Source organism: Oncorhynchus masou, unplaced genomic scaffold (genome assembly GCF_036934945.1).
Source record: "Oncorhynchus masou masou isolate Uvic2021 unplaced genomic scaffold, UVic_Omas_1.1 unplaced_scaffold_2097, whole genome shotgun sequence".
Lineage (NCBI taxonomy): Eukaryota > Metazoa > Chordata > Actinopteri > Salmoniformes > Salmonidae > Oncorhynchus > Oncorhynchus masou.
This window is the reverse complement of record NW_027008576.1, coordinates 27,595-45,891: the sequence shown is the minus strand read 5'-3', so window position 1 is coordinate 45,891 and position 18,297 is coordinate 27,595. Positions and strand designations below refer to the sequence as shown.

Here is an 18,297-nt window from a genome sequence, read left to right as displayed (position 1 = left end):
CCAGCTTTGATGTCTCCACCTTCTAGATGGTAGCGGGGTGAACAGCCCGTGGGTCGGGAGGCCAAGCCAAATTGCTTCAGCCTCCTGAGGTCGAAGAGGTGCTATTGCGTCTTCTTCACCATGCTGTCTGTGTGAAGGGAACATTGCAAGCTGTCAGTGATGTGCTGGTCCGAGGAACTTGAAGATTTTAACCCTCTCCACTGTGGCCTCGTCGATGTCTGCAGGATGAAGTTGGTGAAAGGGAAAAAGGGATACCTAATCAGTTGTACAACTGAATGCCTTCAACTGAAAGGTGTCTTCTCTGCATTTTACCCAACCCTTCTGAATCAGAGGGGTGCTGTGATCGAGGGGGTTGCTGTGATCGCGGGGGGGGGCTGCTGTAATCGACATCCACGACATCAACGCCCAGGGAACAGTGGCTTAACTGCCTTGCTCAGGGGGCAGAACAAAATATGTTTTACCTTGTCAGCTATGGGATTCAATCCAGCAACCTTTCAGTTACTGGCCCAATGCTCCTACCCCGCCAGGCTACCTGCCACCCCCAAGAGCAACTGCAAATTTGCAGTGACTGCAGTAAAACCTTTATGACCTTTGATTACATGATTTTTGTAAGTTCATGGAGTCGACATTTACATTTTACATTACATTTAAGTCATTTAGCAGACGCTCTTATCCAGAGAGACTTACAAATTGGTGAATTCACCTTCTGACATCCAGTGGAACAGCCACTTTACAATAGTGCATCTAAATCATTTAAGGGGGGTGACATGCAAGTCGGACAATTTTTTATCACCACAATTCAACACAATTTGAAAAGCAGTGAACAACGATGGTCACAAACTTGACCAAACTGATGCACTCGAACTTGCCATTTACTGAAGGTAGGCGGTTATTGGCGCTTCGGTCGACTCCAATCAAATTTTGTAGAAAAGACCGGACGTGACATCACCAAACGGAACTTGCTGAATCAAAACAATGGCTGACTGGAGCTAGCTAACGTTACGTTAAAAAACAAAACATGAATGCTAGTTTCAACTGTAGATAAACAGGTGTGCATTATTTTTTAAAGACGATATCAGTGTTATGCGCAAATGATTCACTAGGTGTACTTTACGAGCAAGAAGCTAGCTGTTTGCGGCCTGCTTTGAGCGTCGCCATGAGTGATGTTGTCGAGAAGACTCTGTCTGCTCTCCCGAGCCTCCTTTCGCTAGACTCGCAGGCAGGAGCTGGGAAACTTTCTCCCTCCTCCAAATTAGGGAATCTGATCAAAGGAATCACCGAATTGACATCCAAACATGTGAGTACCTTAGCCAGCTCTCTGGCCAGTTGTCTTACACATTATGGTCAGCATCGATGCTGACAGCAGTAGCATAGCTCAAATTAGGTGGCTAGCTATCTGTACACTTTCGCTACAATTGGTGGTGTATTAACTAGTGCCCACAGCTACCTGTCTAGCCACAATTAACCTCTCTGAAACAAAACTGTAATTATTTACTAGTGTCCACGGATCCCCCAAATTCTATTCAACGTCAAGCCTATGCTTGAGACTGCGAGACTAATTGATGTTGATTTATTAGGATCCTCACTTTAGCTGACGCTAATACTGTGGTCTGACACAACGAAAAAGACATTGCAGACAAAATACTTTAAAATTTATATTAAACACATTGTGTGTCAGTCAGTTACACAAACACGTCTTTGCAGCACTTGACCATATGACTGGACAATAATCAAGAGACGATAAAACTAGAACCTGCAGGACTTGCTTTGTGGAGTGTGGTGTCAAAAAAGCAGATACTTTCTTTATTACAGACAAACCTCTCCCCGTCTCTACAACCATTGACTCTATATGTTTTGACCATGACAGTTTACAATCTAAGGTCATTTAGTCTCCTCAACTTGTTCAACAGCCACACCGTTCATTACCAGATTCAGCTGAGGTCTAGCACTTTTAAGGAATGATTTGTACTAAATACAATGCTCTTAGTTTTAGAGATGTTCAGGACCAGTTTATTACTGGCCACCCATTCCAAAACAGAATGCAACTATTTGTTAAGGGTTTCAGTGACTTCATTAGCTGTGGTTGAATCATCAGCATACATGGACACACATGCTTTGTTTAATGCCAGCGGCAGGTAATTGGAAAAATAGAAAAGAGTAGAACGCCTAGAGAGCTGCCCTGCGGTACACCAGACTTTACATGTTTGACATTAGAGAAGCTTCCATTAAAGAGAACCCTTTGAGTTCTATTAGATAGCTCTGAATTCACAATATGGCAGAGGTTGAAATTTTCTCAACAACAGGTTATGGTCAGTAATATCAAAGGCTGCAATGAAATCGGTACAGCTCCCATAATCTTTTTATCAATTTCTTTCAACCAATCATCAGTCATTTGTGCCAGTGCAGTACATGTTGAGTGCCCTTCTCAGAATGTCTATTAATTTGTTTACAGAAATAGCATTGAATTTGGTCAACACACAATTTTTTCCAACAGTTTGCTAAGAGGGGAGGCAGGGTAGCCTAGTTGTTAGAGCGTTGGACTAGTAACCGAAAGGTTTCATGTTCAAATCCCCGAGCTGACAAGGTACAAATCTGTCATTCTGCCCCTGAACAGGCAGTTAACCCACTGTTCCTAGGCCGTCATTGAAAATAAGAATTTGTTCTTACCTAGTTAAATAAAGGTAAAATAAAAAATACATATTTAAAAGTGCTGGCAGCAAGATGATAGGTCTGCTGTTAGAAATACAAATAAAGAGAGCCGCACACTCTAGGAGCTCAGATGCAAAAATTTAATACCAACGTTTTCGACTGCCAAGCTGTCTTCATCAGGGCTCCCTGATACCCTGATGAAGACAGCTTGGCTGTCGAAACGTTGGTATTACATTTTTTGCATCTGAGCTCCTAGAGTGTGCGGCTCTCTTGTATTTTTATTTTCAAGTTTCTACTCCGCTAGCCAACACCTCGTCTTAATAGGTGTGTGTTTCTTTTTCTTCTAGATAGGTCTGCTGTTAGAAACAGTAAAGGCAGCTTTACCACTCTTGGGTAAAGGAATGACTTTAGATTCCTCCAGGCCTGAGGACAAAGACTAGGCTCAGATTAAAGATATGACAGATAGGAGTGGCTATAGACTCAGCTACCATCCTCAGTAGCTTTCCATCTAAGTTGTCAATGCCAGGAGGTTTGTCATTATTGATTGATAACGATACATTTTCCACCTCTCACACTAACTTTACAAAATTCAAACTTGGAATGCTTTTCTTTCATAATTGTGTTTAATGCTGGAGTACGATGACTTCATTGTTGTTGGCATTTCCTGCCTAAGTTTGCCCACTTTGCCAATGAAGTAATAATTAAAATAATTGTCAACATCATTGTGATGAGTAAGCCATCTGATTCGACAAAAGATGGAGTTGAATTTGTCTTTCATTTCATTTAAAGTACTCAAGTCTATTTCCATCAATCTTTATATCATTGATCTTTGCTTCATAATAAAGTTTATTCTTTTTGTTGAGTTTAGTCACATAATTTCTCCATTTGCAGTAAGTCAGCCAGTCAGATGTTCAGCCAGACTTATTAGCCACTCCTTTTGCCCCATCTCTTTCAACCATACAGTTTTTACATTCCTCATCAATCCATGGAGCCTGAACAGTTCTAACAGTCAGTTTCTTAACAGGTTCATGTTTATCAATAATTGGAAGAAGAAAATCCATAAATTCATCAAGTGCAGCATCTGGAAGCTCCTCATTAATCACATCAGCCCAACAAATATTTTTAACATCATCCACATAAGAGTCACAGCAAAATCTATTGTGTGATCTCTTATACATTATTTTAAGGCCAGCTTTTGGAACTTTTTCTTTCCTGGATATGGTCACTATATTGTGATCACTGCATCCAATGGGTACGGATACAGCTTTAGAAAAAAGGTTCTACTGTATTAGTAAAAATGTGGACGATTATATTCCTGTAGTGTTTGTAAACACCCTGGTAGGTTGATTAATAACCTGAACCAGATTACAGGCACTGGTTACAGTGAGAAGATTCCTCTGGATGAAAACCAGACAATATTCAGGTCCCCAAGAAAGTAGACCTATCTGTTCACATCACATACACTGTCAAGCATTTCACACATTATTTAGATACTGACTGTTAGCACTTGGTGGCCTATAGCAACACCACAAAATAAAAGGCTTTAGAAGTGCCAAGTGAACCTGCAACCACAACATTTCAATAACACTTGACATAAGATCTTCTCTAAGCATTACAGGGATATGGCTCTGAATATATACAGCAACACCTCACCCATAAGCATTTCTGTCTCTTCTATAGATGTTATATCCTTGTATTGCTACTGCTGTATCATCAAATGAATTATCTAAGTGAGTCTCAGACATGGCTAATATATGAATGTTATCTGATGTTAGCAAGTTATTGATTTCATAAACCTTATTTCTAAGGATGCATATATTAATATGGGCTATTTTTTCCAGCCCTTTCCTGTGTATCTTATCAGAGATAATATGGAAAAGAGCAAACAAAGACCAGAGCCCATGCAGGCCCCACGACACCTGACCCTCAACTCTTTACAAACATTCCCCTTGTCTTTATTTCCAGGAGGAGGAAAAACTTATTAAAAAGGAACTGGAGTCAATCAAGGAGCAGGTAGCGTCTCCCAACACCACCATGGTAAGTCTCACTTCGTCTTCCCTTCACACAGAGCAACACAAAGAGAGAGAGAGGCATTGCAATGTGTCCGTAAAAAAAAAAAAAATCGAATCACGCTGGCACTCCCTTTGTTTTTAGCGACATGAATCTGTCATCACTGAGGCAGATTTTATAGATGTGTTTACTTGTATTATATGTGGAATGTGTTACCCTGGCAACGGCTTTCTTAATAATTGCACCAGAGGGGAACCAAAACACGGTATTTTAACACTTGTGTTGAATATTTGGACATTCTTCTCAGTCGAATGGTTGCCACGTGAAGTAACGTTGACGTATAATAATGTAATTTCAGCGTCAGATGAAGGAAATAATGGTGAGAGCCATCTACTGTGAGATGCTGGGTTACCAGGCGTCCTTCAGTTACATTCACGCCATCAAGCTGGCCCAGCAGGGCAGTGTCCTGGAGAAGAGAGTGGGTACGTTCCATACACACACATTCATAGGATGGGTGCGTTCCATACACATACACATTCATAGGATGGGTGCGTTCCATATACATACACATTCAGAGGATGGGTGCGTTCCATACACACACACATTCAGAGGATGGGTGCGTTCCATACACATACACATTCATAGGATGGGTGCGTTCCATACACATTCATAGGATGGGTGCATACATACACATTCATAGGATGGGTGCGTTCCATACACACACACATTCATAGGATGGGTGCGTTCCATACACATACACATTCATAGGATGGGTGCGTTCCATACACATACACATTCATAGGATGGGTGCGTTCCATACACATACACATTCATAGGATGGGTACGTTCCATACACATTCATAGGATGGGTGCGTTCCATACACATACATACACATTCATAGGATGGGTGCGTTCCATACACATACACATTCATAGGATGGGTGCGTTCCATACACATTCATAGGATGGGTACGTTCCATAGACATACACATTCAGAGGATGGGTGCGTTCCATACACATTCAGAGGATGGGTGCATTCCATACACATTCAGAGGATGGGTGCGTTCCATACACATACACAGGATGGGTGCGTTCCATACACATACACATTCATAGGATGGGTACGTTCCATACACATTCATAGGATGGGTACGTTCCATACACATACACATTTACACATTCATAGGATGGGTGCGTTCCATAGACATACACATTCATAGGATGGGTGCGTTCCATACACATACACATTCATAGGATGGGTGCGTTCCATACACATACACATTCATAGGATGGGTGCGTTCCATACACATACACAGGATGGGTACGTTCCATACACATACACATTCATAGGATGGGTGCGTTCCATACACATACACATTCATAGGATGGGTGCGTTCCATACACATTCATAGGATGGGTGCGTTCCATACACATTCATAGGATGGGTGCGTTCCATACACATACACATTCATAGGATGGGTGCGTTCCATACACATACACATTCATAGGATGGGTGCGTTCCATACACATACACATTCATAGGATGGGTGCGTTCCATACACATACACATTCATAGGATGGGTGCGTTCCATACACATACACATTCATAGGATGGGTGCGTTCCATACACATACACATTCATAGGATGGGTGCGTTCCATACACATACACATTCATAGGATGGGTGCGTTCCATAGACATACACATTCATAGGATGGGTGCGTTCCATACACATTCAGAGGATGGGTGCGTTCCATACACATTCAGAGGATGGGTGCGTTCCATACACATACACATTCAGAGGATGGGTGCGTTCCATACACATACACATTCATAGGATGGGTACGTTCCATACACATACACATTCATAGGATGGGTACGTTCCATACACATTCAGAGGATGGGTGCGTTCCATAGACATACAGTACCAGTCAAAAGTTTGGACACGCTGACTTATTCAAGGGTTTTTCTTTGTTTTTACTATTTTCTACATTGTAGAGTAATAGTGAAGACATCAAACCTATGACATAACACATATGGAATCATGTAGTAACCAAAAAAGTGTTAAACAAATCTTAATATATTTTATATTTAAGATTATTCAAAGTAGCCACCCTTTGCCTTAAACGACAGCTTTGCACACTCTTGGCATTCTCTCAACCAGCTTCACCTTAAATGCTTTTCCAACAGTCTTGAAGGAGTTCCCACATATGCTGAGCATGTGTTGGCTGCTGTTGTTTCTCTTTGCTTATCTGAACTGTTCTTGTCAAAATATGGACTTGGTTGTTTACCAAATAGGGCTATCTTCTGCATACCACCCTTACCTTGTCACCACACAACTGATTGGCTCAAACGCATTAAGAAGGAAAGAAATTCCACAAATTAACTTTGGAAATGGCACACGTGTTAATTGAAATGCATTCCAGGTGACTACCTCATGAAGCTGGTTGAGAGAATGCCAAGAGTGTGCAAATCTGTCGTTTAAGGCAAAGGGTGGCTACTTTGAAGAATATAAAATATAAAATATATTCTGATTTGTTTAACACTTTTTTGTTTACTACATGATTCCATGTGTGTTATTTCATAGTTTTAACGTCTTCACTATTCTACAATGTAGAAAATTGTAAAAAATAAAGAAAAGCCCCTTGAATGAGTAGGTGTGTCCAAACCTTTTACTGGTGCTGTACATATTCATAGGATGTTATGTGTTCATATGATATTTATATAAATAATCGGTATGATATATTCTCCTGGAATTATCATTTTGATTTGGTAACGATTCAGAAAGCCTCGCTTTACTGTAACACATTTGATTAAAATTCAAACTATTTTATTTTTTTCCCTAATGTGTCCAATAGTTCTGTTGATTTAATCTGTGTCTCCAGGTTACCTCGCGGTATCCTTGTTCCTTAATGAAACCGATGAGTTTCTGCTACTCCTGGTGAACACAGTCCTAAAGGTGCATTTTCAACCCTGATTTTGTTGTCCTTGGGTGTCCACATGCTGTAGTTGAATGAATATTGCAAGACGTTGCTGTTGTTGTTTTATAGACTTGGTGGTGTTGTTATTTTGACAGGATCTGCAGAGTACCAACCTGATCGAGGTGTGCATGGCTCTAACTGTCGTCAGTCAGATGTTTCCCAAAGATATGATACCTACCATTCTGCCAGTGGTGGAGGAGAAACTTACGCATCCAAAGTAAGGACTTGAATATTACATACAGATCCTTATACTTTTCTCAGTCTCACTTTATGGGCAATTGTGACTTAAAGTGCAGGTGAGTGAGTCATTCGTTTGGTGTGTAATCTCGGTAGGCATTGAACCCACAACATATCTGTTGCTTTGTGTTATGACAACGCTCCGATGTAGGGCCATTTACCCATTTTCAGAAACCTTTTTTTGGGGGGGGTGGATTCTGAAACTTAATGTCCTCAGAGAGGCAATACATCTTGCAGCAGGTCATAAAACATATCACATCTAAAAATGTTAAATAAATAGCAAAGGATATTTACAATCAAATAGGCGGTAGGGTAAGTGCAGTTTCACAGTGCTCAGAGCAATTAGGACCAACTTATCTGTCCACAGGGAGATCATCCGGAGGAAAGCAGTCCTGGCTCTGTACAAGTTCTACCTGATCGCACCTAACCAGGTGCAACATATCCACAGCAAGTTTAGGAAGGCCCTGTGTGACAAAGACCCCGGAGTCATGACAGCCTCTCTACACATCTACCGACAGCTCATCAAGGTACTTCCTGTCATAATGGCATCATTTCTTCATCCATATCACTGGGGAGAAAAAAAAAGACTTGAGATAACTAGGCTCCCGAGTGGCGCAACGGTCTAAGGCACTGCATCTCAGTGCAAGAGGTCATCACTACAGTCCCTGGTTTGAATCCGGGCTGTATCACATCTGGCTGTGATTGGGAGTCCCATAGGGCTGCGCACAATTGGCCCAGCGGGTTTGGTCGGGGTAGGCTGTGATTTGTAAATAAGAATGTGTTCTTACATGTTCTTAACTGACTTGCCTAGTTAAATTTAAAAACTAAAAACTTGGGTAATCAAATAGACTAACAGTGGAATTGTTCTACCAATTCATTTTCACATTGATTACATAAATCACAAACATTTTGTTTTTAGTTGTGCCACGTAAGTACAGACTACACTAGCCAATGTGGTATCCTATAAGACTATAAGCAACTTGCTGTTTCCCCAATATCTCCAGGAGAACCCAGAGAGTTATAAGGATCTGACCGGGAGCATGGTGACCATCCTGAGGCAGGTGGTTGGAGGTAAACTCCCCCTGGACTTCAACTACCACAGTGTTCCTGCTCCCTGGCTTCAGATACAGCTGCTCAGGATACTGGCCTACCTGGGGAAGGAAGACCAGGGGTACAGTAATATAGCATATCATTCTAGATGTGTTTCCGTCCACACCTCCCCCTTCACATTCTGGTGTCACCTGATTGAGTAGAACTCTGGGCCTGTTAGCCCTGGAATTAGAAGCACTTGGTATGGAGATTGTCCATTAAGCTTTTTAGTTCAGCTGTTGTCTGGGAGACCCTGTCCCTATAATCGTTGTCTATTTAGGTGAGAGTTTGTTGTAGACTCAGAAGGGCAACTCCGTTTTGTAACTAAGATGTTCCTCTGGGTTTTTACAGCACTAGTGAGATGATGTATGATGTACTGGAGGAGTCGTTAAGAAGAGCAGAGATGAATCACAACATTACTTACGGTACGGTATTACTTAAGGTGTCCTCTACGAGAGTTGTCAGAACACATCTGCACAGACATTGTTGCACCCCCCCCCCCCATTCTTTGGGTTTAACTTCCTACTTCCTTGTTATTTTTCAGCCATTTTATTTGAGTGTGTGAAGACCATCTATACAGTTCATCCAAAGTCACAACTGTTGGAGAAAGCAGCAGAATGTATCGGGAACTTTGTCCTATCGCCTAAGATCAACCTCAAATATCTGGGTAAGATCCTACGCTGTTCAGTGTGGTCAGAAGTTGGGCCTAATCTTTTTTTTTTTTTTTTTTTTACATGATGTTAATAGTGATCATAGGACATCCATTAAAACCAGTTTACAAACCACAACTCTATTGTACTTCAGTTGTATTGACGTAATTGAAAGAACTTGCCTGCTGGACACTCCTATGGTGAATAATGTGTTTGTGTGTGTGTGATCTCAGGTCTGAAGGCTCTGACGTACGTGGTGCAGCAGGATGCTAACCTGGCCCTGCCTCACCAGATGACCATCATAGAGTGTCTGGACCACTCTGACGTCATCATTAAGCGCGAGGTGAGTCATCATGGTTTCTGGACCACTCTGACATCATCATTAAGTGCGAGGTCAGTCATGGTGTATGGACCACTCTGACATCATTAAGCTCAAGGTGAGTCATCATATGTCTGGACCACTCTGACATCATTAAGCTCAAGGTGAGTCATCATAGTGTCTGGACCATTCTGACATCATCTTTAAGCGCGAGGTCCGTCGTCATAGTGTCTGGACCACTCTGACATCATCATTAAGTGCAACATCAGTCATCATAGTGTATGGACCACTCTGACATCATCATTAAGCGCAAGGTGAGTGAGGCAGGAGATGCCATGGTGTGGCAGGGCTTTGACATTTACTGTACTCATAGGTGGGGTTGCAAAATTCCAAACGTTTTTCCCCAAAGTTCCAAGGTTTTCAATAGATCTCAGTTGGAGGATTCCCGGAATAAGTAGTGAGTGAACTTGGAATCCTCCTACTGGGATTTTTTGGGGGAGAAAAAAAACCTGGGAACTTTGGTAACGTTTCCAGAATTTGACAACCCTTCTTGACGTGTCAATCAGTATGCCCCCTCCTCTCCCCAACAGACACTAGAGTTACTCTTCCGGATCACCAATGCCCAGAACGTTACAGTGATCGTCGAGAAGATGCTTGAGTTCCTCAGGCTGACCAGTGACGACTACAGCACTATAGACCTCGTGGGGAAAGTAGCAGAACTAGCTGAAAAATATCCTTTCCTTATTGAGTCTTGACCGTGGGAACATCATGCTATGGAAATGGGTTTACTTAGAACGAGCTAGGAGCTACAATCAAAGGCGTTCATGATATTGCTGTTGGGTTTCTCTCTGTTGATTGCAGGCCTGGCTAACAAGTGTATCAGTGAGATCTGGAGAAACCCAGAACTGCTGAACCTGAGACTATGATGTTAATGGGACAGACAGTTTTGTGTCTGTTCTTTTTTTGTTGTTGTAATTTTACCCCATTTTTCTCCCCAATTTCATGATATCCAATTGCGATCTTGTTTCATCTCACCGGGCACTGGAGGGGCGAAGGTCGAGTCATGCGTCATCCAAAAACATAACCCTCAAGCTGCGCTTCTTAACACCCTCTCACTTAACCCGGAAGCCAGCCTCCCCAATTTGTTAGAGGGAACCCCGTTCCCTCCTCCTCCTGGGATTGAACCGCAGGCTGTAGTGACGTCTCAAGCACTGCGCCACTCGTAGAGGCCAGTTTGTATCTGTTCTGTTGTTGCTCTTTTATTCATGACCCCAATCCCAATGGTCTGTTGTTCCTATAAACACTCTACGTATGCCCCAGACAACGTCTGGTTCATCCAGACTATGACCTCTGTGTTCTCTCTGGGGGGAGACGTGATGCAGCCTGACATCCCTAACAACTTCCTGAGACTACTGGCTGAAGGTACATAAACCACTGGACCCGCTGAACCTGGTTCGTTGTGGTTTCCGGTGGTACTAAAGTGATTGACATTTAATTCCATTTATGTCAGGTTGAGGTCTTGTCCATTTCAATTCAGGAAGCAAACTTGACATTTACGTTTTTCACATAAAAAAAAATGTAGGGAAATTAGAATTAAAATGTGAGTTTTACTTCCCAAATGGCCTTAATTTAATGGAATTGACCCCATCCATGGTTTACATGGCGTAATTGATCCCAGGTGTTAATGCCTGCCTCTGCTGCTCCAGGTGTTGATAATGTGGAGGACAGGCAGCTGAGGCTATTTGCTGTGGACTCCTACGTGTCCTTACTACAGGGGAGACGGCCAAGCTGCCCCAACGCTTCCTACAGGTCATCAGCTGGGTCAGTATCCTGGATACTGCTAAAACGATTTACCTCTTGTTTCCAGTTTCAATGGATGACATTTTAAAGAGCAATTTTATTTAGATTGTTTCTTAAATGAAGCAGGGTTGTGATTTATTCCTGATGAATAATGAATTCCTACTTTCTGATATCAACATTCAAATAGACTTACCCCAAACCACAGAAATGTAACTTCCTGATCACCTCTGTGATTTTCCCTGGTCCCTTCTTCTTCTCCCACCTACTGTAGGTGCTGGGTGAGTATTCCTACCTGAGAGAGGAGGAATCTGACCCGGGCAGTGTGATGAGACTGCTGGCCAGACTACTGGACCAGAGACACACCTCCACTGAGACCAGGAGCTGGGTACTGGGGGCCATGACCAAGCTGTGCTCCAGCCCAGTGTCTGTGGCCCTGGCCAGGGATGTGTGTGAGAGGTACTTGTCTTCTCTGTGTCCCACAGTCTGTTTGGGCTAACATTCCACTCGGCCTGTTTGGGCTAACATTCCACTCGGCCTGTTTGGGCTAACATTCCACTCGGCCTGTTTGGGCTAACATTCCACTCGGCCTGTTTGGGCTAACATTCCACTCGGTCTGTTTGGGCTGACATTCCACTCGGTCTGTTTGGGCTGACATTCCACTCGGCCTGTTTGGGCTGACATTCCACTCGGTCTGTTTGGGCTGACATTCCACTCGGCCTGTTTGGGCTGACATTCCACTCGGTCTGTTTGGGCTGACATTCCACTCGGTCTGTTTGGGCTGACATTCCACTCGGTCTGTTTGGGCTGACATTCCACTCGGCCTGTTTGGGCTAACATTCCACTCGGCCTGTTTGGGCTAACATTCCACTCGGTCTGTTTGGACTAACATTCCACTCGGTCTGTTTGGACTAACATTCCACTCGGCCTGTTTGGGCTAACATTCCACTCGGCCTGTTTGGGCTAACATTCCACTCGGTGTCACATTTTGAGATTTGAGTCATTTAGCAGACTCTCTTATCCAGAGTTACTTACAGTAGTGAGTCATTTAGCAGACTCTCTTATCCAGAGTCACTTACAGTAGTGAGTCATTTAGCAGACTCTCTTATCCAGAGCGACTTACAGGCGCAATTAGGATCACGTGCCTTGCTCAAGGGCACATCGGCATGTTTTTTTGTTTTACCTTGTCGGCTCAGGGATTCGAACCAGCGACCTTTCGGTTACTGGCCCAACGCTCTAATTTCTAGGCTACCTGCCACCTCTATATGGGGCGGCAGGGTAGCCTAGTGATCGAAAGATTGCAAGTTCGAATCCCCGAGCTGACAAGGTACAAATCTGTCGTTGTGCCCATGAACAGGCAGTTAACCCACTGTTCCTAGGCCGTCATTGGAAATAAGAATTTTTTCTTAACTGACTTGCCTTGTAAAAAAAATAAATATATGACACAGAGTGGGTTGTTAGCACAAAACCGGGCTGAATTTCAGGCTTATTTCCTATGCTCACACTTCTCACTAGCTGGTTTTGCTCGTAGTGGATCTTCTGAAGATGTCAGAAGAGTCTTGTAATGTGATATGTGTTTTTGACCTGCTTTAGATGAATGCACAGACTAAGTCACTCTGTAATTTGATGTAAATGCAGGTACTCTGGGTCTCTGAATACGGTGCTCCGGCAAAAGGCCCAGGAACTGATGATCCTTAGCCAGGATACAAAGCTCCGAGCCAGGGTACTGCCAGCCGACGGCAGGCTAGAAAGCCTGGAGGTACACCGCCATCTATTGGCAAAACTTGCACTGCTACCCCACGGAACGTCATTGGCTCTATAAAACAAAATGTTTATGCTCTTTATTTAAGCTTTGTTCAACCTGGTTATCTCTCTGGCCAAGAGCAGACATCCCAAAGTATTGAACTACTTTAATATTTGCAGTTGATCTAATCATTTCCTGTCTGAGTTGGCTGTGGTGGTGTTTCATTCCTCAGGTAGACTCGTCCCTGTCCTTCCTGGATGGCTATGTGTCTGAGGCGTTGGCTGCTGGGGCAGCTCCTTACAAATCTCCTCATCAGAGGCAGGAGGACCTGGTCCAGGAGAAAGGTAACAAGTTGACATCCTCCACTTTTGTTGTTTTACAATGAAAAATTTGTAATTATTTATAATTTTTATAATCACTTCCTGTGATCACATGTTGGTAAAATAGCTGGCTGACTGTGACTGGCTGACTGGCTGGCTGGCTGTGGCTGGCTGGCTGGCTGGCTGGCTGTGACTGGCTGGCTGGCTGTGACTGGCTGGCTGGCTGGCTGTGACTGGCTGGCTGTGACTGGCTGGCTGGCTGGCTGTGACTGACTGTCTGGCTGGCTGTGACTGGCTGGCTGGCTGGCTGTGACTGGCTGGCTGGCTGGCTGTGACTGGCTGGCTGTGACTGGCTGGCTGGCTGGCTGTGACTGGCTGGCTGGCTGTGACTGACTGGCTGGCTGGCTGGCTGTGGCTGGCTGTGACTGGCTGGCTGACTGTGGCTGGCTGGCTGACTGTGGCTGGCTGGCTGACTGGCTGGCTGACTGTGACTGGCTGGCTGACTGTGGCTGGCTGGCTGACTGGCTGGCTGACTGTGACTGGCTGGCTGACTGGCTGGCTGGCTGTGACTGGCTGGCTGGCTGTGACTGACTGTCTGGCTGGCTGTGACTGGCTGGCTGACTGTGACTGGCTGGCTGACTGTGACTGGCTGGCTGACTGTGTCTGGGTGGCTGTGACTGGCTGACTGACTAAGTCGCTTTGGAAAAAGTGTCTGCTAAATGGAGTGTGTGTGTGTATATCAATTATTTCATGCTGTTGTTTTGTTTTTTTGACACAAAAGACATTTCACTACCCAGACATGTCAAATCCAGTCCATTTAACCCTCTACATATTCATTGTTATTGTCTGTTGTTTTTTAACATGGCTGCTGGTAACACTGGCTGCTGGTAACACTGGCTGCTGGTAACACTGGCTGCTGTATGACAAATGACTACTCTTGAGGATACATAAAGTGTCTTCCCATCTCTTTCTCAGCTCTGAGCCTGGAGCCCTATGGTCTGTCCCTGCCGGTCAGTCTGTCGTCCTGCAGCATCACAGACAGACGGTCTCCTACTCTGCTCTCCATGAGCTCAGGCCTGTCTGGAAACAGCACTGAGCTATCTCACCAAGAAGGGTATGTTCTCATCACTCTCACAGTGTCCACTAATGATGATGAAATAAGACAACTGAATTTGGCTTCAACTATGCAAAAAAAAAAAAACACAAGTCTCTATGGTTGTCAGTGTATAGCTCAGATGGAGTAACTCACCTTTGGGGCTTTGGGTTATATTAGTATTCCATGTTAGTTGAACCAATAAGTAGCTTATACACTGAGTCTACAAAATATTAGGAACACCACCTTCCTAATATAGTGTTGCACCACCTTTTGCTCTCTGAACAGCCTCAATTGGTCGGGGGTCATGAACTCTACAAGATGTTGAAAGCCACTGGGATAGTGGCCCATGTGGACTCCAGTGCTTCCCACAGTTGTGTCAAGTTGGCTGGATGTCCTCTGGTTGGTGACCCATTCTTGATACACACGGAAAACTGTTGAGCGTGAAAAACCCCAGCAGCGTTGCAGTTCTTGACTAAAGTAGTAAAAAAAAAGAAGCTCTCTGTTTCCTTACCTCAGGCTGCACACCCTCTTCTCTCAATCAAGTGATTATATTTACACCCGTCAGACTATTCTCAATTTAATCTTGTATTTTTTTACATTTTATTTTTACCTTTATTTAACTAGGCCATTAAGAACAAATTCTTATTTTCAATGACGGCCTAGGAACAGTGGGTTAACTGCCTTGTTCAGGGGCAGAACGACAGATTTGTACCTTGTCAGCTCGGGGTTTGAACTTGCAACCTTCCGGTTACCAGTCCAACGCTCTAACCACTAGGCCACCTCTACACTCTAACCACTAAGCTACCCTGCCACCTCTACACTCTAACCACTAAGCTACCCTGCCACCTCTACACTCTAACCACTAGGCTACCCTGCCATCTCTACACTCTAACCACTAGGCTACCTGCCACCTCTACACTCTAACCACTAGGCTACCTGCCACCTCTACACTCTAACCACTAGGCTACCCTGCCACCTCTACACTCTAACCACTAAGCTACCCTGCCACCTCTACACTCTAACCACTAGGCTACCCTGCCATCTCTACACTCTAACCACTAAGCTACCCTGCCACCTCTACACTCTAACCACTAGGCTACCCTGCCATCTCTACACTCTAACCACTAGGCTACCCTGCCACCTCTACGCTCTAACCACTAGGCTACGCTGCCGTATGTGAAATTAGTTCCTATTTTTAGAATGGCCGATTTTATGAAATGTACAGGAACAGGGGGAAAGCAATGTCGTCTTTATGAACATGAATAACGAATGGAGGCCTCGCTCGTTCCCGCCGGTCCGTTTTGTAGGCTACTTCGGTTTTATAGCGGAGCGTGTGTACTGAGGAGCGTGTGCTTCATATGAACAGCCTGAGAAATCAATATAAGATTACACTCCATGCATCAAGCACTGTTTGAGGAGCATGCCTTCGCTGTGCCACAGGTGATGTTCCACCCAAACTCTGTATGCCATGAGCTCTCCAACCCTGTTTTTTTTTTTTTAACCTTTATTTAACTAGGCAAGTCAGTTAAGAACAAATTCTTATTTTTCAATGACGGCCTGGGAACAGTGGGTTAACTGCCTGTTCAGGGGCAGAACGACAGATTTGTACCTTGTCAGTTTGGGGGTTTGAACTCGCAACCTTCCGGTTACTAGTCCAACGCTCTAACCACTAGGCTACCCTGCTGTTTAAGGAGGAGCATGTGCTTAATATGAGCTGAGAAATAAATACAATAAAACTCTTATTTCACTCCACGACCCAACCCCTTTTTGAAGAGGATGCTCTCGCCAGCGCGACAGGTGATATTTCGCCCAAAACTCTGTATGCCATGGGCTCTCAAACCTTATTCCTGCTTAACTTTGAGAAACCAAGTGAAATCTGTTCGAGAACATCGATAGTAAGATGTTTTCGCAAAAAACAAAACATATTTCACTAAAAATAAAACTGAGGAGCATGTTTAAGGAGGAGCATGTGCTTAATATGAGCAGCTGAGAAATAAATACAATAAAACCCTTATTTCACTCCACGACCCAACCCCTTTTTGAAGAGGATGCTCTCGCTAGCGCGACATGCTCAACCGTTTTATCTCACTAAACTGTTGACAGCCCGTCTGCGCGGACTAGAAAGGAGAGGAGGTGATTGAAAAGTATGGTGGTGATGTATTCTGTAGCTAAAGGTAACGGTGTCACCCAATTTTTAATTATAAAAACAATTCATTTTACGAGGCTATTCGACATCAAGTACAGAAATTCACTTTAATTGTAGGCTAACGCTGTAAACCGCCCTGCACCATCAAAGAACCAACAGCATCGCTTTGTATGTACGTACAAGATACGTTCTACAATTTGTTTAATTTTGGAGTATAGGCTCAACCAATTAAGTACCAAAGACATCTTGAGTCAGGTTTGTGTAATATGCGCTAGGCTATTTATGGTATTGTGTAATAATAGCTAGGCTATTGTGTAATATGCGCTAGGCTATTTATGGTATTGTGTAATATGCGCTAGGCTATTTATTGTATTGTGTAATAATAGCTAGGCTATTGTGTAATATGCGCTAGGTTATTTCTTGTATTGTGTAATATGCGCTTTATTTATTGTATTGTGTAATATGCGCTATGCTATTTATTGTATTGTGTAATATGCGCTATGCTATTTATTGTATTGTGTAATATGCGCTAGGCTATTTATGGTATTGTGTAATATGCGCTAGGCTATTTATGGTATTGTGTAATATGCGCTAGGCTATTTATGGTATTGTGTAATATGCGCTAGGCTATTTATGGTATTGTGTAATATGCGCTAGGCTATTTATGGTATTGTGTAATATGCGCTAGGCTATTTATGGTATTGTGTAATATGCGCTAGGCTATTTATGGTATTGTGTAATATGCGCTAGGCTATTTATGGTATTGTGTAATATGCGCTTGGCTATTTATGGTATTGTGTTATATGCGCTTGGCTATTTATGGTATTGTGTAATATGCGCTTGGCTATTTATGGTATTGTGTAATATGCGCTAGGCTATTTATGGTATTGTGTAATATGCGCTTGGCTATTTATGGTATTGTGTTATATGCGCTTGGCTATTTATGGTATTGTGTAATATGCGCTAGGCTATTTATGGTATTGTGTTATATGCGCTAGGCTATTTATGGTATTGTGTTATATGCGCTAGGCTATTTATGGTATTGTGTAATATGCGCTAGTCTATTTATGGTATTGTGTCATAATAGCTAGGCTATTTATGTTATAAAAGGCACAATCATAATATTTGGACTCGGGCTCTAATATGGTTATGGTTGATTTGAGTTAATCGATCACCTTTAGAAAGCGCTGTCCATTTAGTTGTTGTTAGGCTTTGGAACAACATCCACAATGACCATGTTTTACACTGTTTCAACCTGCT

General features: G+C 43.3%; 1 pseudogene; it reads left to right on the top strand.

The window, feature by feature from the left end:
• Positions 1–1,012: 1,012 nt before the first annotated feature.
• Positions 1,013–18,297, top strand: part of LOC135532898 (AP-4 complex subunit epsilon-1-like) — a 34,540-nt pseudogene continuing 17,255 nt past the window's right edge.